General features: G+C 44.6%; 1 protein-coding gene across 1 annotated transcript in view; it reads left to right on the forward strand.

The window, feature by feature from the left end:
• The window catches only part of LOC140739227 (fibroblast growth factor 1-like), an 88,949-nt gene that overhangs the window by 1,007 nt on the left and 73,666 nt on the right, over window positions 1–14,276 (forward strand). The window lies entirely within an intron of this gene.

Consider the following 14,276-nt stretch of genomic DNA (forward strand, 5'->3'; position numbering starts at 1 on the left):
TTATTTATTTATCTATCTATCTAGCTATTTATATATTTATTGACTTTCTGCGCAGTGTAGGCCCTTCTGGCCCTTTGAGCTGCATCACTCAGCAATCCCCCAATTTAACCCTATCCTAATCACGGGACAATTTACAACGACCAGTTAACCTACCAGTGTAAATATTTGACACATTAATTGGAAGTTTATTTTGCTATCATTTCAACTCAATTATTTTAACTAGTTTAATCCTTTGGTTTACTTAGCAGAAAAGAAGATTTAAGACCTATTAGTTGTTCGAATGTAATAAAGAAATAATTTAATTTATAAAGCACTTTTCATGACCCACTCTAGCTGATTGGTTATGAAATGCTAAAATTTTCTAATGTAACGGAAGAAACAGTGCAGGAGCAGCTCCTAAGTCTCTTTGGTCTGGAGGTCGGAGGCCTGGAGGCAGCCTGCCCAGGCATTGGAGGCCCCTCTGTGTGTGTGTGTGTGTGGGGGGGGGGGGAGGTAAAGGGGGTGTTTGGGAAAAGGGTTTGTTTTGCTGTTGTTGCTCATTACATGCCGGCTGTGTGTTATTCTGCTGAATATTGTAGGCATGTAGTGTTTGTTGTGGTAGTTAATAGTGTTATTCCTTTGCCACTCAGTTAGCCGCTCCACATGGGAGTTCACATATTGATAACGCGGCTTCATTATCGATAAAGTTTAGTTGAACATCCTGTGTGCTGCTGGTAAGCTGCTGTGCTCTGCACTGGCCCTCAGTATTGAAAATGACATGGTCAATCATCGATGAATTTGGGCTACGGACCAAAAGGGATTCCCAAGATGAAGAATTTAGAGTAAGATTACCCTTGTTTGTATATATCTAGGAAAAATATCCGAAGTCTTATCGACCTACATTTTCTATGCCAGTTGCAAATTATATGCACCATGAGGCACAGCTGAAACTTGGCAACACTTTTGAGCTGTACCCAAAAGTGGATGCATTGTAATAAACTGTGTGCCACTAGCCTAGGGAGGTGCACAGAGACACAGATATAGCAGAGAATGCAGAGAAGTCAGTCAAACTCGCAGGGAGAGAAAAAAAATGATTTTTGTTGTCCAAATAAATAAACTACTAAACAAACAAATAGGAAAATGGAGCAACACACGCAAAATGCTGGAGAAACTCAGCAGGCCAGGCAGCATCAATGGAAAGAAGTACAGTTGATGTTTTGGCCCAAGACCCTTCAGCAGGACTGGAGAAAAAAAATGAGGAGTAGATTTAAAAGATGGGGGGAAGGGAGAGAGAAACACAAGGTGATAGGTGAAACTGGGAAGGGGAGAGGTGAAGTAAAGAGCTGGGAAATTGATTGGTGAAAGAATTCAGGGCTGGACAAGGGGGAGTCTGTTAGGAGAGGACAGAAGGCTATGGAAGGAAGAGACATGGGGGGAACACCAGAGGGAGGTGATGGACAGGCAAGGAAATAAGGTGAGAGAGAGAAAAGGGATAGGAATGGTGAAGGAGGGAGGGGGTGCATTACTAAAAGTTCAAGAAATTGATGTTCATGTCATCAGGTTGGAGGCTACCCAGACAGAATATAAGATGTTGTTCCTCCAACCTGAGTGTGACCTCATCCCACTAGGAGAAGATGCCATGGATTGACATATCGGAATGGGAATGGGAAGTGGAATTAAAATTGGAGGCCACTGGGAGAGCCCGCTTCTTCTGGCAGATGGAGCGTAGGTGCTCAGCAAAGCAGTTTCCCAATCTATGTCAAGTCTCACTGATAAACAGGAAGCCACGCCAGGAGCACTGGACACAGTATATGACCCCAACAGTACATGACAGGTAAAGTGTCGCCTTACCTGAAAGGACAGTTTGGGGCCCTGAACGGTAGTGAGGGAGGAAGAGTAGGGGCAGGGGTTGCACTTGTTCCACTTGCAAGGATAAGTGCCAGAGGCAAAATCTGTGGGGAGGGATGAATGGACAAGGAAGTCATATAGGGAGTGATCCATGCAAAAAGCATAAAGTGGGAGGGAGGTGAAGATGTGCTTGGTGGTGGGATCCCATTGGAGAAGGTGGAAGATCTGAAGAATTATGTGCTAGACGCAGAGGCTGGTGGGGTGGTAGGTGAGGACAAGAGCAACCCTATCCCTGGTAGGGTGGCAGGAGGATGGGGTGAGAGCAGACGTGTGAGAAATGGAAGAGATGTGGTTGAGGGCAACATTGATGGTGGAGGAAGGGAAGCTCCTTTCTTTGAAAAAGGAGGACATCTCCTTCGTTCCGGAATGAAAAGTCTCATCCTGAGAGCAGATGCAGCGGAGCGAGAGGAATTGAGAGAAGGGGGTGACGTTTTTACAAGTAACAGGGTGGGAAGAGGTATAGTTGAGGTAGCTGTGAGAGTCTGTGGGTTTATAAGAGGCATCAGTAGATAAGCTGTCTCCAGAGATAGAGGCCGTGAGATCAAGAAAGGGGACAATAGACAATAGGTGCAGAAGTAGACCATTCGGCCCTTCGAGCCTGCACCGCCATTTTGAGATCATGGCTGATCAATTACTATCAATACCCGGTTCCTGCCTTGTCCCCATATCCCTTGATCCCCCTATCCATAAGATACCTATCTAGCTCCTTCTTGAAAACATCCAGAGAATTGGCCTCCACTACCTTCCGAGGCAGTGCATTCCAGACCCCCACAACTCTCTGGGAGAAGAAGTTTTTCCTTAACTCTGTCCTAAATGACCTACCCCTTATTCTCAAACCATGTCCTCTGGTACTGGACTCTCCCAGCTTCTGGAACATATTTCCTGCCTCTATCTTGTCCAATCCCTTAATAATCTTAAATGTTTCAATCAGATCCCCTCTCAATCTCCTTAATTCCAGCGTGTACAAGCCCAGTCTCTCTAACCTCTCTGCATAAGACAGTCCAAACATCCCAGGAATTAACCTCGTGAATCTACGCTGCACTTCCTCTACAGCCAGGATGTCCTTCCTTAACCCTGGAAACCAAAACTGTACACAATACTCCAGGTGTGGTCTCACCAGGGCTCTGTACAAATGCAAGAGGATTTCCTTGCTCTTGTACTCAATTCCCTTTGTAATAAAGGCCAACATTCCATTAGCCTTCTTCACTGCCTGCTGCACTTGCTCATTCACCTTCAGTGACTGATGAACAAGGACTCCGAGATCTCTTTGCATTTCTCCCTTACCCAACTCTACACCATTCAGATAATAATCTGCCTTCCTGTTCTTACTCCCTAAGTGGATAACCTCACACTTATTCACATTAAACGCCATCTGCCAAGTATCTGCCCACTCACCCAGCCTATCCAAGTCACCCTGAATTCTCCTAACATCCTCATCACATGTCACACTGCCACCCAGCTTAGTATCATCAGCAAATTTGCTGATGTTATTTTCTATGCCTTCATCCAAATTGTTAACGTAAATGGTAAACAGCTGTGGTCCCAATACCGAGCCCTGTGGCACCCCACTAGTCACCACCTGCCAATCCGAGAAACACTCATTCACCGCTACCCTTTGCTTTCTATCTGCCAACCAGTTTTCTATCCATGTCAATGCCTTCCCCCGATGCCCTGAGCTTTGATTTTACCCACCAATCTTCTATGTGGGACCTTATCAAATGCCTTCTGAAAATCAAGGTACACTACATCCACTGGATCTCCCCCGTCTAACTTCCTGGTTACATCCTCGAAAAACTCCAACAGATTAGTCAAGCATGATTTACCCTTGGTAAATCCATGCTGGCTCGGCCCAATCCTATCACTGCTATCTAGATATGCCACTATTTCATCTTTAATAATGGACTCTAGCATCTTCCCCACTACTGATGTTAGGCTGACAGGACGATAGTTCTCTGTTTTCTCCCTCCCTCCTTTCTTAAAAAGTGGGATAACATTAGCCATTCTCCAATCCTCAGGAACTGATCCTGAATCTAAGGAACATTGGAAAATGATTACCAATGCATCTGCAATTTCCAGGGCCACCTCCTTTAGTACCCTAGGATTGAGACCATCTGGGCCTGGGGATTTGTCAGCCTTCAGTCCCATCAGTCTTCTCATCACAGTTTCCTTCCGAATGTCAATCTGTTTCATTTCCTCTGTTACCCTATGTCCTTGGCCCATCCATACATCTGGGAGATTGCTTGTGTCTTCCTTAGTGAAGACAGATCTAAAGTACTCATTAAATTCTTCTGCCATTTCTCTGTTTCCCATAACAATTTCACCCAATTCATTCTTCAAGGGCCCAACATTGTTCTTAACTATCTTCTTTCTCTTCACATATCTAAAAAAGCTTTTGCTATCATCCTTTATATTCCTGGCTAGCTTGCATTCGTACCTCATTTTTTCTCCCCGTATTGTCTTTTTAGTTAAGTTCTGTTGTTCCTTAAAAACTTCCCAATCATCTTGGTCAGAAATAGACCAGGTAAATTTGAGGGCAGGATGGAAGTTGGAGGCAAAGTTGATGAAGTCAATGATCTCCACATGGGTGCAGGAAGCAGCATCAATGCAGTCATCGATGTAGCGAAGGAAAAGTGGGGGACTGACACCAGTGTAGGCTTGGAACATGCAGCCAACAGAAAGGCAGGCATAGCTGGGACCAATGCAAGTGCCCGTGTTTGAAGGAAGGATCTGGGAGGGGCCAAAGGAGAAATTATTAAGAGTGAGGACAAGTTCTGCTAGACAGAAGAGAGTGATGGGTGGAGGGGAACTGGTTGAGTCTGGTGTCCAGAAAGATTCTGGTGGGGGATGGAGATGTATAGAGACTGAACATCCATAGTGAAAGTAAGATGATGGTGGACAGGGAACTTGAAATCCACAGCATGTGAAGTATCACGGATGTAGGTAGTAAGGGACTGAACTGGGGGAGGGGGATTGGTAAGACAGAGTCGAGGTATTCTGTGGGGCAGGAACAATCTGAGACAATGGATCTACCTGGACAAGTGGGTTTGTGGATCTTGGGTAGGAGGTAGAAAAGGGAGGTGCAGGGTGCAGGAACTATGAGGAAAACATAGCAAATATCTGCAGTACCTACATCAACTTAACTAATAACCCTCCCCCACCCCCAAGACATTTTATTTTTTCTAAACCAGGTGACATTGGGAGATGGCTCAAACACTTTGAGAGATTTAGGGTTGTAAGTAATCTCACTCAGGCTTCAGAAGACCATCAAGTTGCACACTGACATACTGCGTGGGTGGATTAGAACTGACAGATGCTCATGAAAAGGAGCACCAAACAGAGCAGGACAAAGAATATTGTACAGGAAAGCGAAAAGTGATACAAGTGTCCCCCTCTTTACGAATGCTCGCTTTACGCCACTTTGCTTTCACAAACGACCTACATTAGTAACCTGTTTTCACATTACAAAGAGGATTTTCACTTTTACAAAAACTTTCCCATATAAATTAATGGTTCTTCACTTTATGCCATTTTGGTTTAAAGAAAGGTTTCATAGGAATGCTCTACCTTTGTAAAGGGGGGGACACCTGTATGTAAGAGGGCAACGTTCATCTGAAAACAGGAGCCAGATGAAAATGTAAAATGATTCATCACAGCATTGCACTGTACGTCAATCAGCTTTGCATGTGGAAATCTGAGAGATGTGTTCATTGTTGGGCTTAGTAGGCATCCGTCGATCCCAGAGGATCATGGGTTTGTGCCTCTGCTGGACTGTGTCCTCTCCAGGGTGCAAGCCTGGCCGGGAAGATTTGGAGAACCAGCTGTTGCCCATGCAGCGGGTTCTCCCTCTCCACGTCACTGATGTCGTCCAAGGGAAGGGCAAGCGCCAATACAGCTTGGCACCAGTGTCGTCACAGAGGTTGCCAGAGTGAAGTTGTAAACAACATCAAACTGCCTTAGGGACCCCAGCTCCGGATTTCTTACTCGGGGTTTACTCTCAAAGCCTTTCCCATGGCCGCAAGGCAGCGGAGCTTAAAATCTGAGTTTTCCTTCAAATAGTTGGGCTACTTGATACCAAATTGTCAAAGAGACTTTGTTTGTGGGCAAACCCCACACAAGAGAAGGCTATTACTATAGTCAGGCAGAGTGAGAATATTCATGAACAACAGGTAGAACTCGGGCACAAAGACAATGCTGAGCTAAAGTTAGAGGCTGTACAAAAAGAAGGGTACAAACAAGGTGCAGTCAGAAAGAGGTGACAGTAGAGCTCAGCTCAAACAAAGCAGACAAGCAAAACAAAGAGCAGGTAAAATGTCCATCTGCAAATCTCTGTTCCATGTCAAAGAACTCTGTCCAGCAAAAGAAGTGAAAAGGCACCAAGGCAATAAAGTTGGCCATTATAAAAGCCAGTGTCACTCAAAACAGTTCTTCAGGAGGTCAAGGAAGACCATGATTCAGACGAAGAGAGATCTTTCCTTGGGGCTCTAGATTCAAATAGAAAAGGCTGGTGCACTGCAGTTCAGTTGCAAAATGAGGGAGAGACATTCAAAACGGATACTGGGAAGATGTCACAGCTATCCCAAATGTCTGTTTACAAAACTAGCAAAGAAAGCAGGCATTATGCTAAACACAACAAAGAAATCACCAATGGGGCCAGGAATACATGAGCTCAGTATGAAAGGAATGTTTACTAGTTCCATCCGTAAAAAATCAGAAACAGAAGATGTCTATGTTGTTCAGAATATCTTCTCACCAGTAAGGAGATGACAAGCCATCAAGGAGCTGAACCTCATTGCAAGGTTGGATTTGCTAAAAACATTTGGTGGCAGGAGAAGTATCCAGAGTTGTTCACAGGCCTGGGGTACTGAAAGAAAAGGACATTATCCACCTGAGGCCAGGAGTAACACTCTTCACTCTGACCAGAGTGAGGCATATACCAGTCCAATTGATGATCAAAGTCAAAGCTAAATTTGAGAGACTGGAGGCACTTGACATCATAACTAGAGTAAATGATCTACTGACTAGTGTGTGGGCATTGTTCCTGTTCCCAGGCCAGATGGCACGGTGAGAGTCTGTGATGAACTAAAAAAACTGAATAATTCATTGAGGCAGAAGTTTATTCTGCCTTCTGCTAAGCACACATTGGATATGCTGGGTGGATCAAAGTTCTTCACCAAGCTAGGTGCAAACCCAGGGTTCTAGCAGATCTGAGTCACAGAAGCTCACAATCTTTATCACACTATATGGATATTAAGCCTTCAAGAGGACTTCTTTTTGACATCTCATCAGCCCCTGAACTCTTTCAGATGAAGATGAACTAAATTCTGGAGGTTCTGGAAAGAGTAGTTTGCCACATGAACAATAGACTAATCTTTGTGAGGAACGTGACATAAGAGTGGAAGTTGCCTTGGAGAAACTGAAACAGGCTGGAATCATCCTGAACAAAAAAAAATGCAAATTTGGAAAGTTGGAGATGAAGTTCTTCAACCACCAACTGTCCTCAGAGGAGTGCAACCTGATTCAGACAAACTGACAGAAGTTCAGAAAATAGAACAACATGTAAATGTATCAGAGACCCACAGATTCCTTGGCATGAAAAACCAACTGGGAAAATTAATTCCAGAGTTGGCAGAGAAAACAAAGCCTCTATGTGACCCCCTTTCCCAGAGAAATGTTTGGACCTGGGTCGCACTACAGGAGAAGTCATTCTTATCACTTAAAGCAGAGCTTATCCTTCCGCCAATGTTGGTGTTCTATGATTCGAACAACACAAGCAAGGTCTCACCAGATGCCTCTTCCTTTGGCCTAGGGGAGTGCTCATACAAAACTGAGGTGGTGTATGGAAACCAGTGGCATTTGCATCAAGAGCACCAAATCGAAAAGGAGACACTGGCTCTCATGTGGGCGTGTGAACCCTTCAGCTACTACTTGATAAGCACTAAGTTCCTACTTGAAACAGACCACAAGCCACTTGTCAGCCTACTCAGCTTGAAACACTTGGATGGCTTACCTCCACGTCTGCAAGGATCCTGAATGCATCTAATGTGATACTATTATGACTTTGAACATGTTCCCAGCAAATCATTCACCAACACTCTGTCAAGGGTGTTATGCAGCAGTGAGTGGATGGAAGCTGACTCCACCCTCATGGAAGATACCAACATCTACTTAGCTCAGGTACATGAAAGCTTTCCTGCATCACAGAGAAAACTGGACAAAATTCATGCTGAGTTGAAATAGGACCAAATCAGCAACAAGGTCATGTAACACTGAGAACATAGATGGCCAGCTGTTCCAAAAGGAGCTCACAAACTCGACCTTACTGGCTTGAAAGAGACACACTCACCACTCCTGATGGTTTGCTGCTAAAGGGCTCCAGACTTGTCACTCCTGCTTCTATGCATGCCAAAGTTATTAGTCAAATCCACCGGGGACACCGAGGCATTGAAAAATATCGCCAAGGAGTGCAGGTTTTCACAAATAAAACAGCAGAGGAGTTTTATTTTTCAGAAAAGCTATAGCAACTCATTTAATGAACACCAAAAAACAGAACACAAAGCGCATTAACGGCCCTTTACGTAATTATGGCATCATGTCAGTTGCAGGGGGATGGGAACCAGAGTGCCAGAGTAGTTAGTGGAGGCAGATGTTGATAAGACCTCAGACAAAGTCAGGAATTGTAAGGTCGAGCATGGTACAACTCGTTCCTGAGCTGTGTGTACTTCAATGCAAGAAGTATCATAGGAAAAGCGAATGATAATGCTGAAGATGAGATTACAGACGCAATGTATAATGAGGAGAGGCTAATAATAGGACAAAATTGCAGTCAACAGGATGAGTTGCAACGTAAGTGGTGGACAAAATTGAAAAGGCTGAATACAGGATTGAAGGTGTTATATTTGAATGCACACGGTCTACGTATTGAGGCAGATTAACTTGCAGCATTGTTGCAGATTGGCAGCTATGATGTTGAAGGCAGCACTGAACCATGGCTGAAAGAAGTTTATTGCAGGGAGCTTAATGTATCAAAAGGACAGGCAGGAAGGCAGAGGGGGTGGCATTGCTCTGTCGGTAAAATGAAATCAAATCAATAGAAAGAGGTGACATAGGGTCAGAAAGTGTTGAATCATTGTGGATAGAGCTAAGGAACAGCAAGGTTAAAAAGACCTTGATGGGGGCTGGATACAGACCCCCAAACAGTAGTAAGGATGCGGCCTACAAATTACAACAGGAGGTAAAAAACGCATGCCAAAAGGGCAATGTTACAATAGTCATGGGGGACTTCAATGTGCAGATAGACTGGAAAAATCAGGGTGGTATAAGGTTGAGATTTTATAAAGCACTGGTATGACTTCACTTGCAGTATTGTGAGCAGTTTTGGACCCCCTGTCTTCAAAATGTTGTGCTGAAACTGGAGAGGGTTCAAAAGAGTGTGGTGGTTCAGTCCGAAGTCCGCGGTCCGGTCCGCAGACTCCGAACTCCAGGTTTTCCGGCGGTGCCTTGCTGTGGTTGGACTTCACTAGAAACACCTGAGGCTCATATTGGAACTGGGAATATAAGTGGCCCTGGTATTGAGTGTGGTTGGGGTTGTTTTGTTAAGATACTCATGGTACAGATGGTTGGTGGAAGGCTAGAATGGACTCTTGCCATCCTTGGGGCTGCATTAGAGAACTGTGGCTTCTGGGAGCCTTGCTGGTAGTAGTTGGAGTGGTCATTGTGGTATGGATTCAGCTGTTTCCTGGGCCAGCTGGGTGGCTGTCAGCCACTCTGAGCCAGGTAGGGATCTGGTTGCTTCTGTAGCCAGCCAAGGCTGCTGGCTTTAATGGCTACTCAGAGCTACCCTGATGCAGAGGTGGAACTGTCTGTTGTTCCTTGGTGTTTGTCTCTTCCTGTCTTTGCCTCTGTGGGGTAAGTCAGGCTGTTCTGCTGTTACCTGATGGATGGTCCTGCCCCACCTTGGTGTGGAGTTATAGATGAGTCCTGGCTTGTTGGTGGATAAGTCCTGGCTCCATGTTGATGTACAGTTCCTAGTCTACCCCTAGCTCCAGTCTCGGAGTTCCCCAAGCTCCAAGCCTGCAGCCTGCAGCCTCAAGCCTTGACCCAAGCCTGCAGCCTCGACCCAAGCCTCAAGACCCCAAGTTCTTAGCCAAGCCTTGTCATGTCCTTGCCTGGGTTTGGGGTCTGAGCCTGAGGCAAGACCCAGGTTCTGGGTCCTTGTCCAGTCTCAGGCTCGGAGTCCACCCCAGGCTCCTTGTTCCCAGTCCCTCGTCCTGGTCCTGCTTCCCCTGCCTAGACTGCATCCCATCCTGTCCTTGGGTTCTGTCTTGTCCTGTTTCTGGGACTGCAGTGTCTGTGTCCTGCAGTTGGGTCCTGATTCAACACCTGACTTTTGACAAAGAGGTTCACAAAAATGATTCCAGGATGGAATGGCTTGTCATATAAAGAACATTTGATGGCTCTGGGCCTGTATCCACTAGAATTCAGAAGAATGAGGGTGACTTCATTGAAACCTATCAAATGGTGAAAGGCCTTGATAGAGTGGATATGGAGAGGATGTGTCCTATGTTGGGAGAGTCTAAGACCAGAAGATACAACCTCAGAATAGAGAGGTGTTCTTTTAGAATGGAGATGTGGAGGAACTTTTCTTGCCAGAGTGGCAAATCTGTAGAATTCTTTGCCATGGGCAGCTGTGAAGACCAAGTCTTTATATATTTATGGCAGAGGTTGATAGATTCTTGATTGGTCAGGGCATGAAGGGATATGGAGAGAAGGCAGGAGATTGGGGCTGAAAGGAAAATTGGATCAGCCATGTCTCAACAGGCTTAATGGTCTAATTCTGCTCCTACATCTTATGGTCTTGTGGTCTAACAAGCCTGTCTATTCTTTCTTCCCTTCACCCTCGCTTGCCGGTCTTAGAGAAAGAGAAATTTTGTGACAAGAGTGGAGAAAATGAAGAGCATGCATGATCTCAGAGACAGAACTAATTCTTTATTGCCACTCAGGAGTGGTGAAGCTGTTAGAGTTCCAGACCAATTCCTTAGAGGAACAATAGTCAGGTAGCATGCAATACAATCATTTGTGATCAGAAAATCACAAGGTGAAATCAGGTGGAACAGGTGTGTGCTCGTGCGCCTTCAAAGTCCATGAAAGGTAGAGCAAGAAATAGTGGCCTGATCCTTATGACGAGGGTGACCTGAGGTAGACGCACCTGGTCAAGAATCTCCTGCTCCAACACTTCAGAGAACCTATACCAGATATGATTGTTTAGCTGTCCCACCCCAGGGATATACTCCATAACCTGACAAAGGGTCTCGGCCCGAAACGTTGACTGCTCATTTCAACGGATGCTGCCCGACCTGCTGAGTTCATCCAGCTTGTTTGTACGTGTACTCCCTAGCCTAATAGCTTAGGGCAGGTGACTAAAGAGGCAGAATAATCCTCCCTCTTTGTCAATGAGTTCAGGTAGTCTACCCTGAGCTCCATTAAATTTAGTGTTTTCAGAAGAGTTCTAGTGTTGGAAACAGTTCACAAAATGAGACTGTTTTTATCAGTGAAAAGGGGAAAAACAGAGGAAGACAGTTATAATGTTAGCAATTCTTTTTTTATGCTATTTAAGGAGCTTTGCTATAGACAAAGTGAACTGGATCACCCAATTTCAGTGACAATAGTTTCAATGCAGTTCTATGGATAAGTACATGCCTAGTTTTTTCTCTATTTTTCAAGAAGGGGAGATGTTGTGGTAGTTATTATGTCACTCAGTTAGCCACTCTCTCATGGGATGAGTTCACATACAGCGTTATCAGTAAAGTTTAGTTGAATATCTTGCACGTTGCTGGCATCCTGCTGTGCTCTGCTCTCTCCCTCAATAGCAAAGACAACGGTGTCAGCACCTGAATGTGTACTGACACTTGCAGGCTGCCCCTGCACATCCTCAGGTGCTGTTGGTTGTTAACAGTGTTTCACCGTATGTTTCAATGCACATGTGATTAATAACTAAATCTAATCTTGCCGCCAGTTTCATCAAAATCACATAACCTAGTGCTGTCCGCATATCTCTGCATTGTGCCACAGTAGTGCGGCTGTTGGCACAACACTATTGCAGCTCATGGTGCCGGGTTCAGAGTTCAGTTCTGGTGATGTCTGTAAGGAGCTTGCACGTTTTTTCCATGACCATGTGAGTTTCCATCTGGTGCTCAGGTTTCCTCCCACAATCCAAAGACAAACTGGTTAGTAGGTTAATTGGTCATTGTAAATTGTCTGGTGATTAGGCTAGGTTTAAATAGCCGTGTTGCTGGCCAGCGTGGCTTGTTGGGCTGGAAGGGCCTGTTCCGCGCTGTAATTCTAAATAAATAAGAATTACCTTGATATCCAGCAATTTGGATAGTGTTGGTGCGTGGCCTAGTGGGCAAGGCATCAGACTAGTAACCTGAAGGTCACTGGTTCGAGCCTTAGCTGAGGCAGCGTGTTTGTGTCCTTGAGCAAGGCACTTAACAACACATTGCTCTGCGACGTCACCGGTGCCAAGCTGCATGGGTCCTAGTGCCCTTCCCTTGGACAACATCGGTGGCACGGAGAGGGGAAGGCCTGCAGCTTGGGCAACTGCCGGTCTCCCATACAACCCTGCCCAGGCCTGCGCCCTGGAAGCTCCAGGCGCAGATCCATGGTCTCTCGAGACCGACGGATGCCACCACCACCACCAATTTATTGGCTTCTATTTTAAATAAACTTAGTAGCCTACTCTCCGCAGCCACCACCAGGATAAGAAAGACCAGATTACACCAAACACTGCATGAAATAAAACCGACACTGTTTCTGCTGACCCCATTTGCCTGCATTAAGCTTGCATTCCTCTACACTGGGAGTTCCCAATCTGGGATCCACGACCCTTGCTTAATGGTATTGGTCCACAGCATAAAAATTGCTGGGAACCCCTGCTCTACACCTTTCTTATCCAAGTACCCACCCAAATGCTCCTTAAACCTTATAATTGCATTTGCCTCCACCTCCTCACCTCTGCTGGGTCCTGATGCTCTTAGAGGTGTTATTGAAATGCTGAGATTTATGGATTGGACTGTATTTCAAACCGGCCTCTTTCAGTTTTATGGGGTTTTTTTGTGTTCTCACCATTCTTTTTGACAATTGCTAGGCTGGGAGTTTGATGTTCTTGTTGCTGTTTCTGTGTGTGGGTGATCTGTTTTTGTGTGAGGGAGGGGTGGGGTGCATGTTCTGGGTTTGCCAGCTTTTGTTTCTTTTTTTCATGCTGGGGGTGAATACTACTAGAGAGTGGGGAGGGGATTGATAACTTTTTTTCAACTACTTCTATGGTTTTCTCTATTTTATGGCTGTCTGGAGAAGAAAAATCTCAGATGTATTCTACATACATACTTTGATAATAAAATGAAACTTTGAAACTTTTTGAACCTTTGAAGTGGCAGCTTATTCCAGATGAATAACTTGCTCCTCAGATCTCCTTTAAGTGGCTTTGAACTTTTGAACTTTAAACCTGTGCTTTCTAGGAAAGGCATTCTGATAATTTGCCTTATTTATGATCCACATAGTTTTGAAATCCTCTCTGAGATCACCCCTCAGTTTCCTATATTACAGTGAGAAAAAATCCTGCACATACAATCTCTCCTTGTAACTACATCTTTCCATTCAAGGCTACACCCTGTTTGATCTATATGACAAAGAATGGTACCCATTATTTATTTAACAAACCCTGCTTTCAGGGTTGGCATAAACTGAAGTTTTTATACCAAAACAGATCTGTCATATACTCAGTTACACATGGACAAGAAGAGGCTGAAATAGTTGATGGTTTACATACAAAAGGGGTTTATAATTGTCTACAAAGCCACCTTATAGAGAGATATCATTATCAAAGTTCTATCAAGCTACAGTTGACAAAATATAACGAGATATTATATACTCGAGTTGGTATACTCATTGCAATGCATATGAGAAGAATTAACAGCATCGGCTTACTTGGAAAACAAATCACCTCACTCTCTCTCCTCAATCTACTCAACTCAGTATCACAAAATGAACTGACTTCATACCTACACCATCATAAGTCTGTATCATTTACTGCCTGAGCTTGAAGAAGTTTGGGGTTTTATATTTACACACTTATATATGCACAAACTCTACGAACATTTTTGCTTTATCCTGTTTTATATTACTTTATTATGTAGATACTAATAAAATAGTGTTTTTTAACAGAAGACTCAGACTGCAGGTGTGTTCCATTTCTGCTGGTCCTTTTAACCCGTTATGGGGTACGTAACAGTACCTTGTGATGCCTTTTGGTCTGGCCAGCACTCCTGCTGCTTTTCCGGACCTGGTCAATGAGGTGCTCCGGGACATGTTGAATCAGTTTGTTTTTGTGTATT

Source organism: Hemitrygon akajei, chromosome 15 (genome assembly GCF_048418815.1).
Source record: "Hemitrygon akajei chromosome 15, sHemAka1.3, whole genome shotgun sequence".
Lineage (NCBI taxonomy): Eukaryota > Metazoa > Chordata > Chondrichthyes > Myliobatiformes > Dasyatidae > Hemitrygon > Hemitrygon akajei.